We start from the raw sequence: 12,504 nt of genomic DNA, 5'->3' as shown, positions 1-12,504 counted from the left end.
AACCTCAGCGTTCACATTTTTAGTGAAGGCGAAACGGCAGAGGACCGTTTAATGTGCGATGTTAGTGGACGTTAAAAAACATCAGGGGGTCAAAGTTTCCGAAGCGCCCTCTACGGAATCTCATAATAATAAGGTGGTTTCGGGAAGAAAACCCCAGATCTACTTATTACAGTTGTTGGCCGTGTTTTTCCTTGCGCAGTCATTCTCAAGTTATGAATGGCCAAAACGCTCCACTCGTTCAGTAATCGTTTGATTTGATTTCCATTGTTTATCACAACATACGCGATCGGTGGCTAAAGGCAATTAAGGATGTTTTGAGTGAGTCCTTCACCGCCGGTGGGGCAAAGCTACAAGCATGTTGATACGTACACCTTGTGATAAAGCATTTTAAGCCCATGTAGATTAGGTACCTTGACGAAATTCACATTTTCGTTTGCGACGCCACACAGAACCCCGCTCATGAATATTCAAATCAACGTGATGAACAAGACGAACACTTAGCCACCACCAAGAACTGCATTAGTGTATTTTTAGTTACCATTTACTTGAGTAAAAACAAACAATTTTAAGCAAAAAGTTTAGGTTAGGAAGAAACCGTACAAACCATATAAGTTTAAATCGCGAACGTGAATTTGTTTATTATAACAATTTAGTAAATGCGGCAGCTTATTACAAACCCAGCGTCCCAGGTGTTAAACTGCGGAACATTCCATGTCCATGTCTCTGTGCGTACCTCGTATGACCCTTGGGATATGAAATAGCATTCTAAAAGAGATGGGCACAAAAAGGGTGTCGGGGCACCGGAAATAATTACATGATGCATGATGCTTTTAATTGTGAAGCATTTCTTAGCGAATATCTATCTATCTATCTATCTATCTATCTATCTATCTATCTATCTATCTATCTATCTATCTATCTATCTATCTATCTATCTATCTATCTATCTATCTATCTATCCACCTACGACTTTTAGCTTTCCTGGTCATTTGGATAACGGGATCTATACCGAAATTGCTATGGCATACTATGACTGTATGACGATTGTAAGGGACTAGCTATAACATGAAATATATTTAGTTTATGTCATGAATGTTATGATTTACTTGTTGTGGTCTTGCTGCTTCTGTGGTAGTTTCATTCGCATGACATATCGCAAAACTGGTATGGTATGACAAGACTGCATGGCGAACATAAGTGACAGGTCATCACGTGAAAGTAATGACATGTGTGTCGTGTAAGAACATGAATACATACCACGCTCATGATGCACTCACGCTAGTTTCACTTGCTTCACATTCACCAAATTTGGTATTACGCGAGGCGAATGGAACATGAAGGTATGCTTGTGCGAACACGATAATCATCATATGCGTGTCATGCAAAAACATGACTACGTGCCACCCTCATGATGCACTTACGGTCGTTTCATCAGCTTCACATATACCAAACTTGGTATTACGTGACGTGAATGTACGACAAAGATAAAAGACTGGTGCATAAATTATAATCACTACATGCGCGTCATGTAAAACATGACTACATGCTACGCTCATAGTGCGCTCGTGGCCATTTCGCTAGCTTCACATATACCAAATTTGGTATTAAGTGACGTGAATAGATGACGAAAGTATGTGACTGGTGCATACATGATAATTAGGACATGCGTTTAATGTAAAAACATAACTACATACCTCGTTCATAGCGTGTTCGTGGCCATTTAGCATGCTCCACATATACAAATGTTGGTACGACATAGCGTGAATGGATGACGAAGAGAAAATAACACGTCCAAACATGAGAATCATAATATTGTCACAATGCAGAAACAGCAGCAGTCGAATCCAGGAAACTCACTTTAATTGTACCAGAACACTGGCAAACTGATCGGAAGAGAACCTCGTCTTCTTCTCCCGCTGCGCGTGTTCTTCGTTGTTCTCTTGGCGCTGCTTATTTAATGTGGCATTTGCCCCCCCTCCAGAGAGCAGCGTCCCGATGCTCTTCTACAAAAGACGGTGGAGTAGATGCATGGTGTAAATCAGTCCGAAAAGTAGGGCTTCATTCGCACAACGTGCACGATTTCTGGTTTTTGCTGGCGAGTTGTCGAGGGGTTGTCCGGAACGACCACGTAATTAACGTCGCTCAGGCGTTGTAAAACTCTGTAGGGGCCAAAATACTTCTTCAGCAATTTTTCGGACAGTCCCCGGCGGCGGACAGGACTCCATACCCAGACTTTGTCGCCGGCCCGATAGACGACATGTCGGTGTCGCAGATTATAACGTTGGGCGTCATAATTTTGCTGCTGGGTGATTCGGACGCGCGCAAGCGGCCTCGCTTCTTCTGCTCGTTGGGTAAAAGATGCAGCGTCCAAATCGATGTCATTGCAGTCGTGCAGTAACATGGCGTCAAGCATCGTCGTCACTTCACGGCCATGAAGGAGACTGAACGGCGTTCTTCGTGTAGTTTCTTGCTGCGCTGTATTATAGGCGAACGTGATGTACGGTAGAATGTCGTCCCAGTTCTTGTGATCCACGTCCACGTACATACTCAACATGTCCGCAAGAGTCTTGTTGAGGCGTTCTGTTAAGCATGATGAAGAACGTACAGCGCGAACACAAGACGGGAATACTAAAGAAGGGACACAGACAAGCGCTGAATTACAGCGGAAGTAATTTACAGAAAAAAGAAGAAAAGCTGCCAGGAAAATGTTCAGCAGGCAAGCATGGAAACCGGTCGAGGCAAGAAGATTTCGGTCATACCATACATGCATAATATTTCACATCGTCTCAGGAAAATAGGGCAACAGTGCGGCGTTCGAGTGGTTTTTTCAGCACCTCACAAATTGTCATATCTTTCACGTGTCACCTGTCCTGTCAAAAAAAGGAAACGCCAGTGCACTACCAAGCATCGTAAGAAATTTCTAGATTGTTCACATAATGTCATTTATCGCATTCCACTTTCATGCGGGTGTTGCTATATAGGCCAAACTGGAAGGTGTCTAAATGACCGCCTCCGAGAGCACAAAAATAATGTGCGCAACGCCAAAGAAGGTTTTTTGGCCATTCATTGCAGTTCCTGTGGTTGCACACCCCTGTTTGAAGAAACAACAATCATCGGCAGACATCAGGACATGCGTACTCGTGAAATCATTGAAGCCGCTCATATCGCAAAAGAAGGCTCGCGATGCATCAGCATGGCTTCCATCGGGTTATCGGCCAAAGAATTATCTTTTCTAGAAGAGCGCATGTGACAATAACATGGAAGAATCTTTGTCATGCTGTAAATTCTTTCAGTTTTCTTGTTTCTGTTGTTTTTTCCGTATATATTTTCCGCTTCTGTGTTAATAAAAAATTCAGTTGCTAGTCAGCGCTTGTCTGTGTCCCTTCTTTAGTATTCCCGTCTTGTGTTCGCGCTGTACGTTCTTCATCATGCAATACCAACTAGCCCAAAGTTTCACTCTTCTAAGTTCTGTTAAGCCGTTGGTTTGTGGATGATAGGAAGTGGTTTTCCGATGGGCTGTTCCACTGAGCTCAAGCACTGTCTTCAGGAGCGCGGCCGTGAAAGCGGCACCTCGATCCGTTATTATGATTGTTGGAGCACCGTGCCTCAGGACGATATTTTCTACAAAGAATCGTGCGGTTTCAACGGCTGTGCCACTTGACAAAGCCTTTGTTTCCGCATAGCGCGTAAGATAATAAGTGGCGACTATTACCCACTTGTTGCCAGCATGGGAAGTCGGATATGGTCCAAGGAGATCCATTCCAATTTGGGCAAAAGGTACCGTGGGCACTTGAATTGGTTGTAATAGTCCAGCTGGTTTTAACGGTGGCGATTTTCGTCGTTGGCAATTGAGGCACGTGCGCACGTAATGCTTCACAATAGCTGGAAGTCTTCGCCAGTAGTATTTCTGTTGGATTCTTGCCAATGTGCGTGTGTATCCGAGATGACCAGACGTTGGCTCATCGTGGCAAGCACAAAGTATCTCCTCACGAAGTGACGTCGGAACGACAAGTAGGTGGGTGCTTCCTCTGGGGGAAAAGTTCTTCTTATAGAGAACACCACTACGTAAGCAGAATGACGGCAGGCTCCTTGCAAATCTTCTAGGGACGGTTGTTGTCCGGCCATTCAAAAATTCAATAAGAGGAAGCAACTCACTGTCTTCTTTCTGCTTGCACGAAATCGTAGTGGTGTCAACGACTCCTACAAACGCCATGCTCTCATCGTCTGTGTCATCATCGCGCTTTATCGGTGACCTTGATAAGCAATCGGCGTCGGCGTGCTGCCGTCCGGACTTATACACGACCGTCATATCAAACTCTTGAAGGCGTAAGCTCCACCGTGCGAGCCGACCAGACGGGTCTTTCAAGTTGGTCAGCCAGCAGAGGGAATGATGGTCGCTGACTACGTGGAAGGAACGACCATAGAGGTACGGACGAAACTTCATAACCGCCCATACGACAGCAAGACACTCTTTTTCCGTTGTAGAGTAATTGGACTCGGCGCGGAAAAGCGTCCTACTAGCATATGCGATCACACGCTCGGCTGAGTCTTGCCACTGGACGAGTACAGCGCCTAAACCCACGTTGCTGGCATCTGTATGGACCATGGTAGGAGCATCCTCATCAAAGTGAGCAAGCACAGGGGGAGTCTGCAGGCGTTGTCGGAGATCGTCAAATGCCACCTGTTGATCGTCGCCCCATGTGAACGAAACGTCTTCTCTTGTGAGTCGTGTTAACGGCGAGGCTATGTGGGAGAAATTGGCAATAAACCTTCGGTAGTATGCGCATAGGCCAAGGAAACGCCTGACTGCTTTCTTGTCTTTTGGTACCGGAAATTTTCTGACGGCCGCAATCTTATCGGGATCAGGTCGAACACCTTCATGGCTCACCACATGACCTAAAAATTGAAGCTCCTTGAAACCGAAGTGACACTTCTCGGGTTTCAGTGTCAGGCCGGCAGATCTTATTGCCCTGAATACCGATAGCAGCCTGCTCAGGTGTTCCTCAAATGTTTTTGAAAAAACAATGACGTCGTCCAGATAGACCAGACATGTCTGCCACTTAAGGCCTGACAGAACGGTATCCATCAGTCTCTGAAATGTTGCGGGGGCTGAGCACAATCCAAATGGCAAGACTTTAAATTCATAAAGCCCGTCAGGCGTTACAAAAGCCGTTTTTTCTCTATCTCGTTCGTCGACCTCAATTTGCCAATACCCACTTTTGAGGTCCATTGACGAAAAGTAGCGTGCATACCTCAGCCTGTCGAGTGAATCATCGATGCGCGGTAATGGGTATACGTCTTTCTTTGTCACACGGTTCAGCTTGCGGTAGTCGACACAAAATCGCAAGCTTCCATCTTTCTTTTTAACCAGCACTACCGGCGACGCCCAAGGACTTCTTGACGGCTGGATGACGTCATCATCGAGCATTTTCTTCACTTGTTCTTGGATTGCTTCACGCTCTTTCGGTGCTACGTGGTATGGATTCTGTCGTATTGGCCTTGCCGTCTCCTCCGTTATTATCCGATGTTTCGTCAGTGGCGTTTGACTGACCCTCGAGGTCGATGAAAAACAGTCTTTGAACTGGTGCAGAATATCTAATAGACGCTGTCTCTGCGCTGGTGACAAATCCGAGCTTACGTCAATAGGTGGTGGGGCTGACGTGGCTTGCGGCTCGTCCTGTTGTACTACACAGCACTCGCGGCTTTCGGTGATCTCGTCGAAGTAGGCAACTGTAGTGCCTTGTGTAATGTGTCGTCGCTCGTTGGTAAAATTCGTCAACAGAACCTCTGCTTCACCGCACACAACATTGACGATACTTCTGGCAATTGCAACACCACGAGAGAGTAGGAGCGTCAATACTTGTTCAGCGATTCCTTCTCCAGTATTCTGCTCGCTGCACGTGACTGAAACAAGGCGGCACGATAACGGAGGTACGGTCACATCGTCAATGACTCGTAGGGATTTTCGGTGTAGCGCTGCGCTTTGATCCGCTGAAAAGGTCAGTACACCGTCCGGAATATTTATGATGGCACCATATTTCCGCAAGAAATCCATCCCCAAGATTGCCTGTTTGCAACACTCAGAAAGGATAACAAAAGTTGCGACGAAGGATGCATTCCCTATCTTCATTCTTGCGGTGCACTTTCCGGTAGGTGTGAGTAGCTGCCCTCCAGCTCCTCTAATATGCGGTCCTGTACATTCCATTCTAACCTTCCTGAGCGTGTCTGCCAGACTCTCACTCATTATGGAGAAGTCCGCGCCAGTGTCGACCAATGCCATGACGTCATGTCCGTCAATCGTAATTGCAACTTCGGCAGTAACAACCCCATCCTTCGTCGATTCATTGAAAATGTGTCTCTCTTCGCTCGGCAGTAATGGGGGATTTTCAGCACTTCGACGATTCGCAACCTTCCCCCCCGAGGTCGCTGCTTTTAGTTTCCCCGGCGTGGACTAGGAGATCTCCCTCTTGGCATGTCAGTGGTGCTCCGTCTAGAAGATGGAGAATAACGCCCAGGAGAGGGTGAGCGTGACCGAAACCCAGGAGGAACATCCCGCGGGGTCATGACATTCGTGTCGACGTCAGGTGTTCCGTTGAAATGGCGCCGAGGAACCGTAGAAGGAAACCCTTGGTACCCTGCGGCGCGATACGGGCAATACCGAACGATGTGGCCTGCTTCCCCACAGTGAAAGCACAGGGGCCTATGGTCAGGGGTACGCCAGATGTCTGTTTTGCGAAGTGGTGGCCGCCTCGGCATCGAAGTTTCTCTGTAGTACCAAGGCGTTGTCGGTGGATGTTGCTGGTGGTACTGATGTGGTGTCGGCACGTTCGCTGGCTGTCGGCGGACTACGTCTGCATAGCTTGCCCTGGGAGTGCTCATGTTCGGCTCAGGAAGCGAAAGCGCTTGCCTGATCTCCTGGCGTACAACTTCCGTTACTGAGGCGATCGCGCAGTCGTTCGGTTTGGCGACGAGTTTCTTGACCTCTTCTTGTACGATTTCTCCTATTAGTTGGCGCAAAGAACCTTCGTCGGGTGTTGTTGCTGTGGTAGTGGCTGCCACGCTGATCGGTGCACTGTGGGTTGGGCGGTCATACTGGCGATAACGTAGATGCAGTGCGCGTTCGATGGATGTCGCCTCCTTGGAGAATTCATCCACACTTGTAGGCGGGTTTCGTACGAGGCCAGCGAACAGCTGCTCCTTAATGCCCCGCATGAGGTGGCTAACCTTTTTGGCTTCGGGCATATTAGGATCTGCTCGACGAAATAGCCGCGCCATGTCCTCAACGAACATCGTAACGGATTCATTTGGTTTCTGAATCCGTGACTCGAGGAGACGCTGTGCAATTTCTCGTCTTTCAGTGCTCGCGAACGTGTCGAGAAACTTCTGACGGAACTCGTCCCAAGACGACCACACGCGATTCGTGAACCACGTTCGGGCTCCGTCTTGAAGTGGAAAATAAACGTAGCCCAATTTCTGTGTGGTGTTCCAACCGTTAACATTCGCTGTGTGCTCGAATTCCTCGAGCCAGTCATGTGCATCTTCATATGCGTTTCCGTGGAAGTCAACCGGAAGTCGAGGGTTCAAAACAGTCACCTGTGTAGTGCTGGGGCTGGACATGTTCGGGCCAGTGCTTCCAGGCGCCGTCATGCTTTCTGGCACAGTCACGCTTTCCGGCAATGGACCAAACACCGGGCTGAGGCCTAACAGGTGCCGGCTGCTGCGGTGAACGGGGGTGTCAATGCGCGGAAGTCTTTCTTGACCAGATGCGGGGCTGTTGTCAGGCGTCCCGAACATGTACCCAGCACCTCCACCAGTGTCACAATGCAGAAACAGCAGCAGTCGAATCCAGGAAACTCACTTTAATTGTACCAGAACACTGGCAAACTGATCGCAAGAGAACCTCGTCTTCTTCTCCCGCTGCGCGTGTTCTTCGTTGTTCTCTTGGCGCTGCTTATTTAATGTGGCAATATTGCCGCGACAGGTTGGCCACGTCCAAGTAGCCCGCCGCAATCATCATGACAAGAGCACCAGAAAGACCCGGCTGGCATGCGCCACGCGTTCGTGCGCTCCAACAACGAGAAAGAGGAAGTTAGTTGAATCTGTGCCTCTCGGCTACTCGGACTCGACGACCATAGTCATTAGACTTGTGGGCACAAGTTCGCCCTAATAAAGTTGCTTGTTTTTTAGCCTGTCTGCCTCAGCATCGCTACATTTCTGGTGGAGGTGCTGGGTTATGAATCGAAGCCCCGCGAGCCCAAGACAGCGTAGCCCCGACGACCAGCGTATCAACCCCGTGGAAGTGACACCTGTACACCAGAGGGCAAGTCGCCGTCTTCGAGGTGACTCACCTGAGTTCGGTCCTCTTCACTTCATACCAAGGCGAATTCAAACTATGGATGCCACCACTATGACTACCCAGGTATCACCGGCACAAGTGTTCATTAGCCAACCGCACCAGCCGCCAGTATTCCACGGCGACTCGTACGAGGATGTTGAAGATTGGCGGGACCTGTTCGAGAGAGTGGTGAGCTTGAATGGATGGGACGAAAGAGAGAAGCTCCGTCGCGTATACTTCGCCCTGGAAGACTTCGCAAAGACATTGTTTGAGAACCATGAAACCTCGTTGTCTACCTGGGAGGCATTTCGACGACTAGCGGTGGCTACGTTCGCGAACATGGACCGAAAAGAAAAAGCGGAAGCTGCTCTTCAATCCAGGAACCAGCTCACAAACGAGAGTGCTGCCATGTACATTGAGGACATGTTCAGTTCAAGCGTGCGGATTATAACATGGCTGAGGATAAGCAGGTGCGCCATCTAATGCGCGGAGTGAAGCAAGAGCTGTTCGCCGTTCTCGTCCGCAACCCTCCAAGCACTGTTGCTGAGTTTTATTCGGAAGCGACGGCCATCGAAAAAACACTAGAACAACGCGCTCGGCAGTACAACCGGAATCTTAACTGCGCATCTGCACAGGTATTCTCTGGAGGCGTGCGAAACGACGTTGAAGCCCTGCGAGAGCTCATTAGATTAGGGAAGAACTGAGCAGACTGCAAATGCACCAGACTCCAACTGCATTATCTCTTACAGACGTTGTTCGTGACGAACTGAGGCAGGTCATACGAGAACCAGAGCGTGAGCTGCAGCTGGTTCGACCTATCCGAACGTACTCTGAAGTTCTCCGACAACCCACAGTACACAACAATGCAGCAGTTGCGATGGCGGCGACTCCTCTCCCATCTACAGCACGCAGCGCAACTCGTCCACGGGAACCAACGGCTACCTATCTGCCCCCAGGAGCACGTAGCACGCATCGCTATGTGGAGCCTAGGCCCAGGAAAAGTGACGTCTGGCGTGATCACGAGCGCAGGCCTCTTTGTTTTCGTTGTGGCGAAGCGGGTCATTTGTACAGATTCTGCCCTTACCGACAGGCCGGATTAAGAGGCTTCCCGTCGTATGCACCGTGCCCCCGAAACGGCGAACGACCAGCAGAGATTGAGGAGTACTTGTCCACGCGCCAGAACTTGCCACCTCTACGCCAACGTCGGTCGCGGTCACCATCGCCTATGTGCTACCGGTCATCCAGCCCACGTGCACCTTCAAGGCAGCCTGGTCATCGCTCTCCAAGTCCACTCCCGGAAAACTGAAGCAAGCGACCTGTGGAGGTGAGGCCGCTGATAACATCAATTACGAAGATCCTCCAATATGGCTTGAGGGAGACGACGGTGTATTTCCGGTAAATGGGTGCAGCCACGAAAGCGTTACTTCAGATTTGCGGTTGAGAATGGAAGGATGGGAGCTGAATGCCTTAGTCGACACCGGTGCTGATTATTCAGTGATAAGTCACAAGATGGTGAAGAAGTTAAACAAAGTTGTGACACAGTGGAGTGGATCGCAGATACGCACGGCAGGTGGTCACATTATTACGCCCCTTGGCAGATGCACCGCAAGACTTGAAATACGGGGCTTTATTTACGTTGCCGATTTCATTGTGCTACCAGAATGTTCAAGAGACCTCATTATAGGAATGGATTTTTTGCGAGCTAATGGTGCCGTAATTAACCTGCGTAGGTCCAGCGTGTCACTTTCGACTGAACGAGCTATACCTGTAGAGGAATCTGAGGAGCGACGCCTAACTGCTCTACGCGTTGTTCATGATGACGTAACTGTGCCGCCACGCTGCAGTATAATGGTGCTCGTAGAGAATGACGCATTTTACAACCGCGAAGGCATAGCGGATACAAATGTAGGGCTGTTTTTGAACAAAGGTGTCTGCGTAGCTAGGGGTCTTGTTCACTTGACAAAAGGCCGTGCAGATGTCCTACTCACAAATTTCTCCAATGAACTTCAACACATAGCTCAAGGCACGGCTATTGCCTACTTACACGACTTCTGTACGGCGACTGAACTATGCAGCTTAACGACATCAACCACTCGACCAGTGGCCTGCAACATCGACACATCCGTGACCGTCAATCAGAGCCTTCCGGACAGTCAAAAGAAACAGATTTACGCCTTAGTAAAAGAATTCTCTGATTGCTTTTCGATTGCCTCAAAGGTCCAGCACACGTCAATTACGAAACACAGAATTATAACGCAAGACGACACGCGGCCTATATGCCAGCATCCATATCGAGTGTCACAGAAAGAACGGGAAATCATTAAGAAGCAAGTGGAGGAAATGCTTTCGGATGATGTCATCCAGCCTTCGAATAGTCCATAGGCGTCCCCCGTAGTGCTCGTTAAGAAGAAAGACAATACGCTTAGATTCTGTGTCGACTACCGAAAACTCAACAGTGTAACTAAACGAGATGTCTACCCCTTGCCACGTATTGACGATACACTAGATCGGCTGCGATCCGCAAAGTTTTTCTCCTCCTTGGATCTGAAAAGCGGATATTGGCAAATAGAGGTAGACGAGCAGGACCGTGAAAAAACGCCATTCGTAACACCAGATGGCCTCTACGAATTCAGAGCGCTTCCATTCGACCTCTGTTCCGCGCCAGCGACGTTCCAGCGAATGATGGACACTGTCCTCACGGGATTGAAATGGCAGTCATGCCTAGTGTATTTGGATGACGTGGTGGTATTCTCCGCAACGTTCGACAAACACCTAGAGCGACTGCGCACTGTATTACAAGCCATCCGGTCAGCAAACTTGACAATCAAACCCAAAAAATGCCACTTCTGCTTCGAAGAGCTGAGATTCCTTGGACATGTCATTAGTTCTGACGGTGTTCGTCCTGATCCCGAAAAAACAGCCGCTGTTCAGAGGTTCCCTACACTCAAAGACAAAAAGTCAGTGCGTCAATTTTTGGGTTTATGTGCCTACTATAGGCGATTTGTGGAAAACTTCTCAAAGGTTGCGGAACCTCTTACAAAACTAACGAAAGACGACGTGCCCTTCACATGGGAAAGCGAACAACAGAAAGCTTTTGATGAATTAAGAAAACGGCTACAGGGTTCACCAATACTTGCCCATTTTAATGAGACAGCCGACACTGAAGTCCATACCGATGCCAGCAATGTTGGCCTCGGCGCCATCCTGGTCCAGTGGCAAAATGGTCAAGAGAAAGTGTTAGCCTATGCCAGCCGCAAACTATCAAAAGCTGAGGCAAACTACTCTGCTACTGAAAAAGAGTGCCTCGCAGTAATCTGGGCAATAAATAAGTTTCGACCCTACCTTTATGGTAGACCGTTCAGAGCTGTCAGTGACCACCATGCTCTATGCTGGCTAGCAAATCTCAAGGATCCGTCAGGTCGACTAGCCAGATGGAGCCTTAGGCTGCAGGAGTATGACATTACGGTCGTATACAAATCCGGATGGAAACGCAGTGATGCCGACTGCCTGTCACGCTCTCCCGTCGATCCAAGTGTACCTGAAGAGGAAGACTTCCCGTTTCTAGGCGTTGTCGACGCATCCGAAATCGCTCAACAACAACGAGATGACCCGGATTTGCTGGCGCTTATACAACACCTGCAGGGTCTCGACGTTCAAGTTCCTCGCATATTCTCCAGAGGGCTCTCCACGTTCTGCCTTCGAGGAAGTGTCCTTTACAGGAGGAACTTTGAACCTAATGGCGAAACGTTTTTACTAGTCGTGCCCACAGCCATGCGCCAGGAAATTCTGCATGCATGCCATGACGAGCCAACATCTGGCCACATGGGTGTGAGCCGAACATTCGCCAGGATTCGCCTGAAGTACTATTGGCCTAAGTTGCTCGCATCAGTGCAGCGCTACGTGAAAACTTGTCGTCAATGTCAACGACGCAAAACTCCAGCCGTAAAACCAGCCGGCTTTCTCCATCCAATAGAGCCTCCGGATGCCCCATTCCAACAAGTCGGCATGGACTTCCTAGGACCTTTCCCGACATCATGTGCAGGCAAGAAATGGATTGTCGTAGCTACAGACTATCTGACCCGTTATGCTGAGACTGACGCTCTGTACAGTGCGACAGCTGCCGAAGTCGCCAAGTTCTTTGTGAACAACATAGTGCTCAGACATGGTGC

Source organism: Rhipicephalus microplus, chromosome X (assembly GCF_043290135.1).
Source record: "Rhipicephalus microplus isolate Deutch F79 chromosome X, USDA_Rmic, whole genome shotgun sequence".
In the NCBI taxonomy this organism is placed as follows: Eukaryota; Metazoa; Arthropoda; class Arachnida; order Ixodida; family Ixodidae; genus Rhipicephalus; species Rhipicephalus microplus.
Note: the sequence above shows the minus strand (reverse complement) of the source record.